Source organism: Bos javanicus, chromosome 17 (genome assembly GCF_032452875.1).
Source record: "Bos javanicus breed banteng chromosome 17, ARS-OSU_banteng_1.0, whole genome shotgun sequence".
Taxonomy (NCBI): Eukaryota; Metazoa; Chordata; class Mammalia; order Artiodactyla; family Bovidae; genus Bos; species Bos javanicus.
The window spans coordinates 31,036,665-31,051,020 of NC_083884.1; the positions used below are offsets into that span (position 1 = coordinate 31,036,665).

The window sequence follows — 14,356 nt, forward strand, 5'->3', positions numbered from 1 at the left end:
GGATTATGTTTCTTTTCACTTAATCTCAACTGTTCTGCATTTTTTTCACAAATGAGGACAACAATCATTGGTCTGCTGTTCCTTAAGTGTAGTTTAAACTTATAGTTTAATTATAAAGTTAATTAAAGTTCATAATAGTTTGAAAAAATATCAGTCACTTTCTTTATTCTTTTGTGCTGCATTTGTTCTCATGTTTATATTTTAGACTTATCACTGAAGGATAGCTCAGTTCAGTTCAGTTCAGTTGCTCAGTCGTGTCCGACTCTTTGCAACCCCATGAATCGCAGCATGCCAGGCCTCCCTGTCCATCACCAACTCCCGGAGTTCACTCAGACTCACGTCCATCGAGTCAGTGATGCCATCCAGCCATCTCATCCTCTGTCATCCCCTTCTCCTCCTGCCCCCAATCCCTCCCAGCATCAGAGTCTTTTCCAATGAGTCAACTCTTCGCATGAGGTGGCCAAAGTACTGCAGTTTCAGCTTTAGCATCATCCCTTCCAAAGAAATCCCAGGGCTGATCTCCTTCAGAATGGACTGGTTGCCATTTCCTCCTCCAGGGGATCTTCCTGACCCAGGGATTGAACTTATGAATCTTGCATTGGCAGGTAGATTCTTTACCACTGAGCCACCAGGGAAGCTCCTTATCTCCTTGCAGTCCAAGGGACTCTCAAGAGTCTTCTCCAACACCACAGTTCAAAAGCATCAATTCTTCGGCGCTCAGCCTTCTTCACGGTCCAACTCTCACATCCATACATGACCACAGGAAAAACCATAGCTTTGACTAGACGGACCTTTGTTGGCAAAGTAATATCTCTGCTTTTGAATATGCTATCTAGGTTGATCATAACTTTCCTTCCAAGGAGTAAGCGTCTTTTAATTTCATGGCTGCAGTCACCATCTGCAGTGGTTTTGGAGCCCCCCAAAATAAAGTCTGACACTGTTTCCACTGTTTCCCCATCTATTTCCCATGAAGTGATGGGACCGGATGCCATGATCTTTGTTTTCTGAATGTTGAGCTTTAAGCCAACTTTTTCACTCTCCACTTTCACTTTCATCAAGAGGCTTTTGAGTTCCTCTTCACTTTCTGCCATAAGGGTGGTGTCATCTCCATATCTGAGGTTATTGATATTTCTCCTGGCAATCTTGATTCCAGCTTGTTTCTTCCAGTCCAGTGTTTCTCATGATGTACCCTGCATATAAGTTAAATAAGGAGGGTGACGATATATAGCCTTGACGTACTCCTTTTCCTATTTGGAACCAGTCTCATTCCACTGTTTAAAATCTTTCATTTAACTCTTTCTTACTAAGTAGATGTTTAAAAAGTATTGAAAGCAGTGGCACACTGAACTCAGGGATCTGACTACTGTTATCTGAAATTGATTTCAGGACACCATTTAACAAATAATCTATAAATTTGTGTCTGGCATTTTAATATATATATTTTTTCTAATCATGGAATTAAAGCATCAGCAGCTATATGTTTATTCATCCTGAATATTTACCACCCTCTTGACAACACACATGTGTAAAGGGAGGTCATTTTCCCCTTTGGCTTTTCTTGGTGTATGTTTGCTGGCTTTGATTAGCAGCATGATGAAGCAATGTGAAATGAATTAGTATCAATGGAATGGAAATCTTAGTGGTTTAAGTATCACTATTAATATATACTGCATGTCTGAAACTCTGCATTCCTTTCCTGGCTGCATCTCCTTGTTCCCAGTCTTTCCAAGGTTCTGTCAATAACGTCCTAAGTAGTTGACTACTTGGATGAGATCTGGAAATCAAAAAGACTTTCAAATTTTAGAGAAAAGGGTCAGTTTGTGGACCTGATGAAAGTTTAGGTCTTGGTGGGCCCATGTTAACACAGATTAGAACCTTAGGTTGAAAATGAAATTTGCCTACAGTTCATCTTAGTCTTAAGTGGAAGAATGTTAGTTGCATTGGTCTATCCTACAGACAAATAAGACAGGTATTACTTAAAGATTTTTATGAGCAGACTCAAATGGAAACACAATTTCCTTTCAGTCTTGTACTTCGCAAAGCTCTACTAAAATTGGATAAGAAAGGCAGAGAAATTAGCACAGGTTTAGTGTTGTTGACATGAATCAGTCGTTTGTACAGATTTTTCTTTCCCTGCTGCCCTTTCTGTTTTCCCTTCCTTCAGCTGCTATTTTCCATGCCCTCTCCTTTCCTCCTAGCCCTTCTACTTGGAACAGAACTCTGGATAACCATTAGTGAGGAGTATGTCAGGTTAGAATTGCTGATTTGGACACATTTGTTAGGCAGACAACAAAAAAGTCGTAAACACTGGCTTGCTGGCAAGTAGAGAGCTGACGGAAAGGAGAGGGAGCCTGTGTTTTCACTCGCGCTCTTCTTACTCAGAAAGCATACGGCCATTGACAAGCTAGGAAATGCACCTCCCCTCCACCTCTCTTGCCAGGAAAAACACAACCTTTGGAGAATAGGGGCATAAGAAACGGCTGGCGTAAGAACTTTCTGTGCCTGCTGGCACTTGAAGTTACCATTGCTGTGGTTCGTTTTGCTGCTCATTCTTGGTCTTCATGCGCGTGACTGGCCTGATTTATCTTTCATTACTTTAGGGCTTTATAGCTCAGGAGGATTTGAGTACAAAAAAACTTTCTCCTGAGATTGCTGAAAGGTCTTTCCCTCTTGAACGGAAGCAGAATTAACTTTGATGACTTTTGAGTTTAAACGGTACTCCCTCTGTAGAGTAGCAACAACCACCCTGACAGTTACAGCAGCAACTTGGGGCCTGGGATGTAAGTTTAGGTTGCTTTCAATTGAATTTCTATTGTGTCACTTGATTTTTTAATAGGTTTTATGATATCTGTGTGAACCATGCAGCCAGTCAGAAATGGACTTTTCCTCAGATCAAGATGGAAGGTTTCCCCCCACCCTCAGATAAAGGTATATAAAGTGAGTATAACATGCAGATTCTTAATCAGACTCACCCATCAATCAGAAATTTTTAACCGTGTAATTTTTCAAAGAAATAGGTAAAAGGACATTAAGTGCCTATCAATGCTGGCTTTATACTAAACCTTTATAACTATAACCTAAATGTCAGTGCAGCTCTGCTTGTTTTTTAACCTCTGACTTCATAGATACAGCACTAAAGTAACCGATTCCCAAAGGTGCAACCTGAGGAACCATAGCTATCTGAATCATCAAATAGAGATAGAAGTATATTCTCCATGCTGTATTTAACAAGTCAGGAAAACAGACTAATGCATTTATAAACATTTTTGATCCTGAGGGTTGAAATAAGAAGGGTTTTTCTATTCAATTATGAGTTGACCAGAAAATCCAATGACCTCGAACATCTCCTTTCCTGCGAATTTCAATCAGTTGTGGTTTTGGAGTATTTACATGAGGTTCATGTTGCATAAACTGTATGGGATCATATTGAACAGAGCCGTGTCCTCATATATCAGGGAATCTAAGTATAAAGACTCTAGCTTAGCTTTCCAAAGGTGAGTGAGATTAAACTTCTGCCTTGGGAATCAGACCCATATGCGTATTATCATCACCGGGATTCATACTCTCTTCCCCACCTTCCAGTATGGGGTTGCAGGGGGGAGGGGGAATACCAAATCTACCCCAAACTTAGGCTCTTTGCCTCCTTTTTCCAGGACTCTAGATTTTTCGCTCACTGGATTAATTACTTTATATAGAGATATTAAACCCCTAAGGAAGGTTGTATTTGAAGTCTATTACAGGATAATATTCCAAGAAAATTGTTCTTTTGAAGTTTGATTTGAAACTCATGCTCCTCATTAACACAGGCAGCAGGAAGGCGGGAGACCTGGCTCTGAAAAGGACTTGTTTTGAGCTGGGGAAACAGCTTGAATCCTCAGCATGGATGTACAGAGTTAAAAGCAAAGCCAGGCAAGAAATGAGATCAAGCCTGGAATGATGTATCTGTTAGTAATTCAGATCCGCGTGACTAGTGAGACAGCATGTTTGTTCTCTAGCTGTTTTTTTTTTTTTTTTTTTTTAAAGACTGATCAGTGTAGAGTTGAAGCAGGATTTTAACTTTTGACTTTGATTCTAATTTCAAGATTTTTCTTCTTCCTAAATTTAGCCTTGCAAATATCCCTGTGAAATGCTTGAGTCAGGACACAATCAGCTCTTTTCACGTATCATCAGATTCTCTCCTCAACACGAAGAAATAGCAGAGTAGGAAAGAATTCCTTTGGGGGACAGAGCATACTTTGTAGTTTTTTTCTTTCTTCTTCTTCTTTTTATTTTTAAAGTGAAAATTATCCAGGCAGAACTTGGTTGTCAGTAAAGATGTTTGTTTTGGTTGGCAATCAGTATGTTTAGTCTGAGAACAGGGACTTTGAGCTCAGAGGTTAAAGCCTGAAGGTGTGTTGTCTCCAGGCTGAGAGAGAGCAAAGAAATTGGTGGAGTAAGTAAGGCAGTCTGTTTCACAGAGTCAGTCTGATTTTTACTTATTCAACTGGAATTTGTTATGAGTGTGAAATATGTTCATGTTTTGCAGCATATGAACTTGACTCTAGGCCTAGGTTTATAAGTAGTACTTGGGGTAGAGGTGGCAAGAGGGGAGAATATAGCAGTTCTCCTTTTGGAAGCTGTAAGAGAGTTTTCCAAAGGGAAGAATGGAATCGATTCAAGCTACTCTAGAGAATCCCTCCATTGTTTTCCTTCTCATTTTCTCTATCTTGTTTCTTTCATACTTTACCTCATTCAACAAATATTTGTTTAACTTATGGAATAGCATGGTGATTAAGAGCAAATATTCCCATTAGAATGATCCACATTCTGATCTCTTAAGCTTCAGTTTCTTCACTAAAATGGGGGTAAAAATCCTATCTACAGCGATGGTTAACATCAGTATTAGATGATATAGTCCCTGTTAAGCCACTTAGTGTACAGCACCTGGTAGATAGGACATACTTAATAATTATGTCATTTATTTATTTCTTAAATTCTCTATAATCAAATATAGATATTTATCAATACATTGCATATTTAACTAAAGTTATTAGTATTGGTACTATGTGTAGTTTCCTTCTAGAGGTGATTTCTAAACTGGGAGCCAGGGGGAAGTGGAGTGATGTGATCAATCTTTTGATTGAATATTTCTCTGGAAATTATATGTATTTTCTGTCTCTCTTTTTGGTAATCAGTCTCCCTCACTAAAGGACAAAGGGAGACAGAAATTTACTGTTTTGAGAAATGAATACGATCAGAGAATGGGACAGGGCTCTGGAAGAAGAGAGATGGCATGCATGTTGGACGACCAGAGTCTGGGTGGGTTTGGGCACTCAGGAACAGGCTGGGAGGAACCAGTCATGGTGATCAGAGCAAGTATATTTGAAGTTTGGCTGAAGACTTGACTGAAAGTTGGTGTTAAAATTGTCAAGTAGGAAAATGCTCAGAAGCCCAGTAGAGCAGAATCTGACTTCCTAGTACCTTCAATGAGTAAGTTGAGTATGTCATCAGGGGTGGCTCAGATTCAGGTATTTTTAAACCTTAGCACTGAAAATTTCCAGAAAGATTTGTACATCCTGTCCTTGTTATTTAAAAATTAAAACAGCAGTAAATCATAAAACATAAAATTATTGCTGGAAGTGAAACTGTGTTTTTTTAAAAAATTTTTATGGACAATTTTCTTAAAGAGGAACATTTTTGTGTGGCCTTACCTTGCTAGTATCCTGAGTATGCATGTAGTCTGTCTGTTGGATAGTAATATAGCACCAGTCTCAATCCTGAAGCCAAAGGTGGGTGAGCAGAAACAGTCAGGGCTATGCCACCCTCATCCATGAGTATTCATCACAAAGAGATGGCTGTCTTAGTTTGCATTCTTTAAACTGTCATTGAAGCAAATATTGTTTTCTAATGATACTGGTATTTTCAGTGATTAAGTTAAAATGGTTATAAAACAGATAAAAAGTGGATTTTTTTTCTTGCATAAAATTTACCACCATTACTCTTGGAAGGAATAATTGAAGTCTCGTGGGAAAGTTAAGTATTTTGGTAACTGCTAGTAGTCACCTTCTAGCTCAAGGATTGTTGGTGTACAGTTTGCATTTCAATATTAACCATATTTTACTTCATTACTCTTCCTCTAGAGCTCTTTGCAAGCAGAGGAGAGCTTTCATATGTTTAGATTTTAAATTGATTATTGAATGAATGAACAAGGAATTATTTCGCTCTTTGTTTTAATCTTTTTTCTTTCATCTTAGTGTTATCTGGGATGACAGTGGAGGTTTCATCTGAATCTGACTCATGCTAACCTAAATAATGTCAGCTCATTATCATTGACTTTTAGCAATATAGTAAATTTGGAGAGCCATGCCTTTCATGTTCATATAAACATCTTTTCTTTCAATTTGATATTTTTTTCAGTTGAACTTTTGCTCTCTTTATTCACCACTCTCTAGATTCCTCTCAAATCTCTTTTATTTTCCTTAATTAAAACATCATGATGAAACATAATGGTCTAATATATGTGTGTATAAAACTTCAGACAGGTCCACAGATAAGATTTCAGTTTCATTTCACTTACTTTGTATTCCTCATGTTTAAAATTAAAATTAAAACCTAATAAAGCTAACATATAACAAAGAAGAAAAATAATCCAACTTAATAGTCTCAAAATATCCACATCCAATTCAGAGTGGCTGAAGCCTATTAAATTCTAAAGACTTGACAGGCTTAAATTTTGTATTCTTTTTCTCAGACAGTATTGCTTAATGTGTTCTGTGTAAAGAAACTAAATGGCACATGGAGTCTACCTTGAGTGCAGAACTGAGGATTTAGTTTTATTACCCGCAGGGCAAGGGCATGGGCAGATGTCTTGTATTTTGTTGCTGCTTTAATTGCTGAGAGAGATGACCGCCACCTTTGAAATAGCTTTAAGGAAGTTTTCAGACCTGATGATCACAAGTCTGACATTCAGGATATAGTACTATATTATGGGCTTTCCAGGTGGTCCTAGTGGTAAAGAACCTACCTGCCAATGCAGAAGACGTAGAGATGTGCGTTTGATCTCTGGATTGAAAAGATGCCCTGGAGGAGGGCAGAGCAACACACTCCAGTATTCTTGCCTGGAGAATCCCATAGACAGAAGAGCCTGGCAGGCTACAGTCCATAGGGTTGCAAAGAGTCAGACACTACTGAAGTGACTTTGCATGCATGCACATGCTGTATTATAGTCTGAGGGTCTAGAGAAAGCAGAGATAAACCTACAAAGAAATAGAGTTTTGTGGCCTAAGTGTCTGATTGAGAGCTGGAGATATATAGATAATTGATATCTACTCATAAATCTAAAACCTCAGTTTAATAAACAGTTTCTGTATCCTGTTCTATGAGAATGACTAACAAGAAGTGGGATAGATTAGTTTGTGTTTCAGCAGATTTTACTTCTGCCCAGCCTTGGGTGGGGTTGCTAATGAGCAATGTATTGTCCAAAAGGCCAGGAGCCAGAGGGAAAAACGAGACAGTGGCTAAAACAGTCCATGACTGAATAATTAGCCTCAGAATAATATAGTGTAAACTGTGTGTCCATTAGTAAGAGAGAAGCAAATGAGCTCCGTTATGGTCCTTGACTGTTAAAAAAAAAATCTACCCTCTCTCCTCAGAATCTTTTCATTTAGAAACATGTATTGTGTGTATTCTAGTGAGTTGAAAACTAGAAGTAGATCTTATAAAGTATCGTGGTTAATTTGAACAGCGGCTTACTTTTTCAGAGTTAGCTGCACTTGGGTTCTGCACCTTCTTTTGTTAACAGCCCATATCATGGCTGGTTTGGTTTGGTTTTGCTACTGCGCCATCACCACAGTGAGAGTAAGTGATGCAATTTACAGTGAAGGGATTCCCTATTGGGAAACAGCTGGCGCCTGAAAGCCTTTCCTGCGCATGTATAAAAGCAGTTAAACATTGTTTTTGCCTCAACACAGGGTGAAATTCCAAAATACCATAGAGAGAGAAAACCATGTTTTGCATTTAAGAATAAGGGCAGTACTGCATAATCTATGTACATTCAAGTAAACATTTTCCCCACTTGAACAACTGCTCCATAATTAAATGTAAATGCCCCATTCCCGCATAATTTATCTATGCTCGAACTCACCAGTAATATCCCCATGGAACCTTCTGACATACTGTCTGCCTTAAACTAGATGAAGAACTATAAAAGCTTTCCCAGTCATGTACTTATCTCAGGTCTTTGGCCTACAGCCTGATAGAAGCTGCTGCTGCTGCTGTTAAGTAGCTTCAGTGGTGTCCGATTCTGTGCGACCCCATAGACGGCAGCCCACCAGGCTCCCCCGTCCCTGGGATTCTCCAGGCAAGAACACTGGAGCGGGTTGCCATTTCCTTCTCCAAAGCATGAAAGTGAAAGTGAAGTCGCTCAGTCATGTCCAACTCTGCGACCCCATGGACTGCAGCCTACCAGGCTCTTCCACCCATTGGATTTTCCAGGCAAGAGTACTGGAGTGGGTTGCCATTGCCTTCTCCTGGGCAGAGAGAGCTGATAGAAGCTAGACCATGTCTAAATGAACTCAGACTCCAGGCAGATAGGAGACATAGGCACTCATGACAAAGAAGAGAAAAATCTGAACATTGAAACTGCTTCACAGTTATTTATTGTAAAATCACTGCATTGGAGCCTCGAGTGGAAGGATTACAGAAAGTTTAAATGAAGGGTTGATATTTTAGGCTTTTAAGTAAAAATGCTCATGTGCATTATAAAGAAAAAACCCCAAAACACCTGTATATCCCATTGCTGACTTTCTTTGTTAAAAAGTAAACCATGACAAACATTCTCTGGATATGAAAGATATTGTATTTCTGTGAAATTTTAATAGAATGCAAACTGTCTTCAGGAAAAATGCCTGATTAGTCCATATGTTTCTTTTTCATTGACTGTTCTTTGAAAATATAATAACTTCATGTATAATTGAAATAATGGAAAATGTGTTTAAAAATGACCAAATTAAGTATGGAAATAATATTTTTTCAAAGCCCCTCCCCACCAAAGGATCATATATATAGCAAAACTTTAAATAAAGTGGCATGTTTCACATTAACAATGGTTCTTGACAAAGAAAGGCAGAAAAGGTTTTTGAATGGGAGCAATATACTTCTTTGACTATTGCATTATAGTCAGTATAGAAATTTGTTTTAAGTGGATGGACTTTGTAGGATGAAAAGAGATGAACTGAAGGTGGAAGGTATAACGTTCTCTTTCAAGAATTGTTTTGTGAAGTTTTTTTAGATGAAATATTGAGTTCTTTTTAAATTGGGAGAAACTGCTCTTCTTTTTTTCTTCTATCTGTCCATCTATCATCTGTCTATCTACCTACCTACCTATTCTGGGTCTTAGTTGTGCACACAGAGTCTTCAGTCTTCGAGCAGTATGCAGGATCTTTAGTTGAGGCGTGTGAACTCTGAATTGTGGCATGTGGGATCTAGTTCCCTGACCAGGGGTTGAATCCGAGTCCCCTGCCATTGGGAGCACAGAGTCTTAGCCACTGCACCACCAGAGAAGTTCCTTTTTTTTTTCCCCCCAATTTAGGGAAGTGGTTATCACTAAAAGATTGTATAAATGAAGGGGACTGTATTAAGGAGGACTAACTAAGAAAATATGGTATGGAATAAGATTCAAGACAAAGTAAGGAGAGACGGCAAGGATGAACAAATGATGCTATAAAGACAGTTAAAGCTTGGGAGAAGGGAATTTGCATTGGAAAACCCTGATGAAGTAGAAAACTGAGAAAATGAGCTGGGTAGATGGGCATTGGGATGGTAGTGAAGGTTTAAAACACTTATGTATTAACAAAAATGGAGAAGTGACCTTTCCAAAGAAAAAGACAAACATTTATTAAGTCCAGCTCAGGGTCTCTAAAACTTGGCCTAGAGTAGAAAGTTGGATTGATCTATCACAGAGGCCTTGTTGAGTGAATGGGGCAGGAGGACAGAGATGGGAAAAAGTGAGGATGTTAATAATAAAAGCTGGACGATTTGGAGAGAGCCAAATAGGAAGGGCAAAAGGGAGGAATCAAGGGACTGAGATTACAGTGAATTTAGGTAGGTCCTGGGTATTCTTTGGAAGTTCAGTTCAGTCGCTCAGTCATGTCCAACTCTTTGCGACCCCATGAATCACAGCACGCCAGGCCTCACTGTCTATCACCAACTCCCGGAGTTCACTCAGACTCACGTCCATCGAGTCAGTGATGCCATCCAGCCATCTCATCCTCGGTCGTCCCCTTCTCCTCCTGCCCCCAATCCCTCCCAGCATCAGAGTCTTTTCCAATGAGTCAACTCTTCACATGAGGTGGCCAAAGTATTGGAGTTTCAGCTTTAGCATCATTCCTTTCAAAGAAATCCCAGGGCTGATCTCCTTCAGAATGGACTGGTTGGATCTCCTTGCAGTCCAAGGGACTCTCAAGAGTCTTCTCCAACACCACAGTTCAAAAGCATCAATTCTTTGGCGCTCAACCTTCTTCACAGTCCAACTCTCACATCCATACATGACCACAGGAAAAGCCTTGACTAGACGGACCTTTGTTGGCAAAGTAATGTCTCTGCTTTTGAATATGCTATCTAGGTTGGTCATAACTTTCCTTCCAAGGAGTAAGCGTCTTTTACTTTCATGGCTGCAGTCACCATCTGCAGTGATTTTGGAGACCAGAAAAATAAAGTCTGACATGGTTCCCGCTGTTTCCCCATCTATTTCCCATGAAGTGATGGGACCAGATGCCATGATCTTCGCTTTCTGAATGTTGAGTTTTAAGCCAACTTTTTCACTCTCCTCTTTCACCTTCATCAAGAGACTTTTTAGTTCTTCTTCACTTTCTGCCATAAGGGTGGTGTCATCTGCATATCTGAGGTTATTGATATTTCTCCTGGCAATCTTGATTCCAGCTTGTGCTTCTTCCAGTCCAGAGTTTCTCATGATGTACTCTGCATATAAGTTAAATAAACAGGGTGACAATATACAGCCTTGACGTACTCCTTTTCCTATTTGGAACCAGTCTGTTGTTCCATGTCCAGTTCTAACTGTTGCTTCCTGACCTGCATACAGGTTTCTCAAGAGGCAGATCAGGTGGTCTGGTATTCCCATCTCTTTCAGAATTTTCCACAGTTTATTGTGATCCACACAGTCAAAGGCTTTGGCATAGTAAATAAAGCAGAAATAGATGTTTGTCTGGAACTCTCTTGCTTTTTTGATGAACCAGCAGATGTTGGCAATTTGGTCTCTGGTTCCTCTGCCTTTTCTAAAATCAGCTTGAACATCTGGAAGTTCACGGTTCAGATATTGCTGAAGCCTGGCTTGGAGAATATTGAGCATTAATTCACTAGCTGTGAGATGAGTGCAATTGTGCGGTAGTTTGAGCATTCTTTGGCATTGCCTTTCTTTGGGATTGGAATGAAAACTGACATTTTCCAGTCCTGCGGCCACTGCTGAGTTTTCCAAATTTGCTGGCATATGCTAAAGCTGAAACTCCAATACTTTGGCCACCTCATGTGAAGAGTTGACTCATTGGAAAAGACTCTGATGCTGGGAGGGATTGGGGGCAGGAGGAGAAGGGGATGACAGAGGATGAGATGGCTGGATGGCATCACCTACTCGATGGACCTGAGTTTGAGTGAACTCTGGGAGTTGGTGATGGACAGAAGGCCTGGTGTGCTGCGATTCATGGGGTTGCAAAGAGTCCAACACGACTGAACGACTGAACCAAACTGAGTGGGAATGAAGAGCTTCCCAGGTAAGAACCTGCCTGCCAATGCAGGAGATGTAAGAGATGCCACTTGGGTCCCTGGTCTGAAAGATCCACTGGAGGAGGGCATGGCAACCCTCTCCAGTATTCTTGCCTGGGAAATCCCATGGACAGAGGAGCCTGGCAGGCTACAGTCATAGGGTCTCAAAGAGTCGGACACTAAAGCGACTTAGCAGCAGCAGCAGTAGCAGTGGGAGGGAAACAAGATGGGAGATTTTCTCTTGGGTAGAATACTGATGTTTAAGGTTTTAGAGGAGGAACTGGGTGATGACAAGGGCCAGTATACAGCCAAGACAGTGGGTTGCTTCCATCTACATACTGTTATGTACATATGGAAAAGATCAGAAATGAGGAGCTTTTCATTACCTGCTCTTTAAAGACATCATGGTACAGCATGCTGGGAAAGCACTAGCAAGACTCACGTGGGTCCTGGCCCTGCTGTTCCACAGTTCTTGCTCTCCACTTTGATAAAGTGGATATGAGTTTATCTGTGACACTCCCCTTTCAGGTATGCTGTGAAGAATACTTTATGTACGTGTAAGTTCTTTGAAAGCTGCAAAACACTGTGTATTTATTGAGTAATGTTAAGGAATACATTTTTAAAAGTGACCTCACTGTGAGCTGGGCCAGTTAGGAAATCTTTAACAAATAAGATAAGGATCTTAATTTTTAGAACTTAATTATCAGATTCTGAAACCTTATCTTGAGAGTCCTTAACCTGAACCTCACTTTCCAATTCCCCATGACTCCCAAAAATAGTTGAAGGCTTGTTAGAAATGAAAATATTCACCTAGGGTTAAAACCCCACCACACAGTCACCTGACTCACAGTATTGCCACTGCTTAGAAATTCTTGTTTTCACAGCCCAGTTGCTACACCAGACCCTGATGTATAAAGTTGCTGGCCTGGATTGAGCACAGTGTGCTAGAATAACACATTGGTCACTTTTATTTGGACTTCTGATTATCTTCCTTGAAGTCAGCCACATAGCCTACTTTACAAAACTCGGGTCCGACTCTCCATGATCTCTCATCTTTCCAGCTGATCTGATATGGAGGTTTCAGTGAGCCTTATCTGATTCTGTTACATTGCTATGGCATTAGAAAATGATTGAAGTGGTAAAACAAACACAGGGAAAAATGACACAACCAGTTTCCTTTTGAGGGAGAGTAATAATTGAAGTCAAAATATTTTTTGAGTCTTCCTTAACAAATGTATTTCAAAACTCTATGATACTAATTTTATCTGATGTGTATGTTGATACAGGTATTGTTTAATGTGTAGTGGTAGTTTTCAAATGTGGAGAAGGCAATGGCACCCCACTCCAGTACTCTTGCCTGGAAAATCCCATGGACGGAGGACCCTGGTGGGCTGCAGTCCATGGGGTCGCTAAGAGTCGGACACTACTGACTGACTTCACTTTGACTTTTCACTTTCATGCATTGGAGAAGGAAATGGCAACCCACTCCAGTGTTCTTGCCTGGAGAATCCCATTGACGGAGGAGCCTGGTGGGCTGCAGTCCATGGGGTCGCTAAGAGTCAGACACGACTGAGTGACTTCACTTTCACTTTTCACTTTCATGCATTGGAGAAGGAAATGGCAACCCACTCCATGTTCTTGCTTGGAGAATCCCAGGGACGGGGAAGCCTGGTGGGCTGCCATCTATGGGGTCGCACAGAGTTGGACACAACTGAAGTGACTTAGCAGCAGCAGCAGTTTTCAAATGGGTGGAATATCTAAACATTAATTATCTTAAGGTGTCTTTTCCAAAGAAATTGGAAAATACCTTGTTATGAGAACAAAGTTGGGGTGAAATTTAAAAAGTAATATGGATGATATTGAAAATAAGAACAATGAGATTGCTTTGTTTGACCTATTCTGTCTGATGGGCAATTTTACATTCATTTGCAAATGGTACGTCAGAAGAAAACAATTGTATTTGGTGAAACACATGTGGAGGTTCAGACCTTGATTTTTTATCCTTCTCTTTCAAGCCTCCCTTTTCTCCCTCCCTAACTTACATATATCAGATCAGATCAGATCAGTAGCTCAGTCGTGTCTGACTCTTTGCGACCCCATGAATCACAGCACACCAGGCCTCCCTATCCATCACCAACTCCCGGAGTTCACTCAGACTAATGTCCATCGAGTTAGTGATGCCATCTAGCCATCTCATCCTCTGTCGTCCCCTTCTCCTCCTGCCCCCAATCCCTCCCAGCATCAGAGTCTTTTCCAATGAGTCAACTCTTCACATGAGGTGGCCAAAGTACTGGAGTTTCAGCTTTAGCATCATCCCTTCCAAAGAAATCCCAGGGCTGATCTCCTTCAGAATGGATTGGTTGGATCTCCTTGCAGTCCAAGGGACTCTCAAGAGTCTTCTCCAACACCACAGTTCAAAAGCATCAATTCTTTGGCGCTCAGCCATAGAAGCCATCAATAGATTCCAGCTGGCTATATGTCCTAAAATAGTTCAGAAAAAGAAAATCCCAATTTGAAAACCTTTATAATGATCTGTTTGATAAAGCCATGGAGTGACAAATCTCTTATCAAAAAGACCTAGCCACGTTTTATGCTGATGAAG

General features: G+C 40.4%; 1 long non-coding RNA gene across 1 annotated transcript in view; it reads left to right on the top strand.

The window, feature by feature from the left end:
• Positions 1 to 651: 651 nt before the first annotated feature.
• Positions 652 to 14,356, top strand: part of LOC133228633 (uncharacterized) — a 751,016-nt gene continuing 737,311 nt past the window's right edge. The window contains exon 1 of the long non-coding RNA XR_009730301.1: positions 652 to 2,937. This is a non-coding gene — a long non-coding RNA (uncharacterized LOC133228633). The remainder of the gene's footprint in view (positions 2,938 to 14,356) is intronic.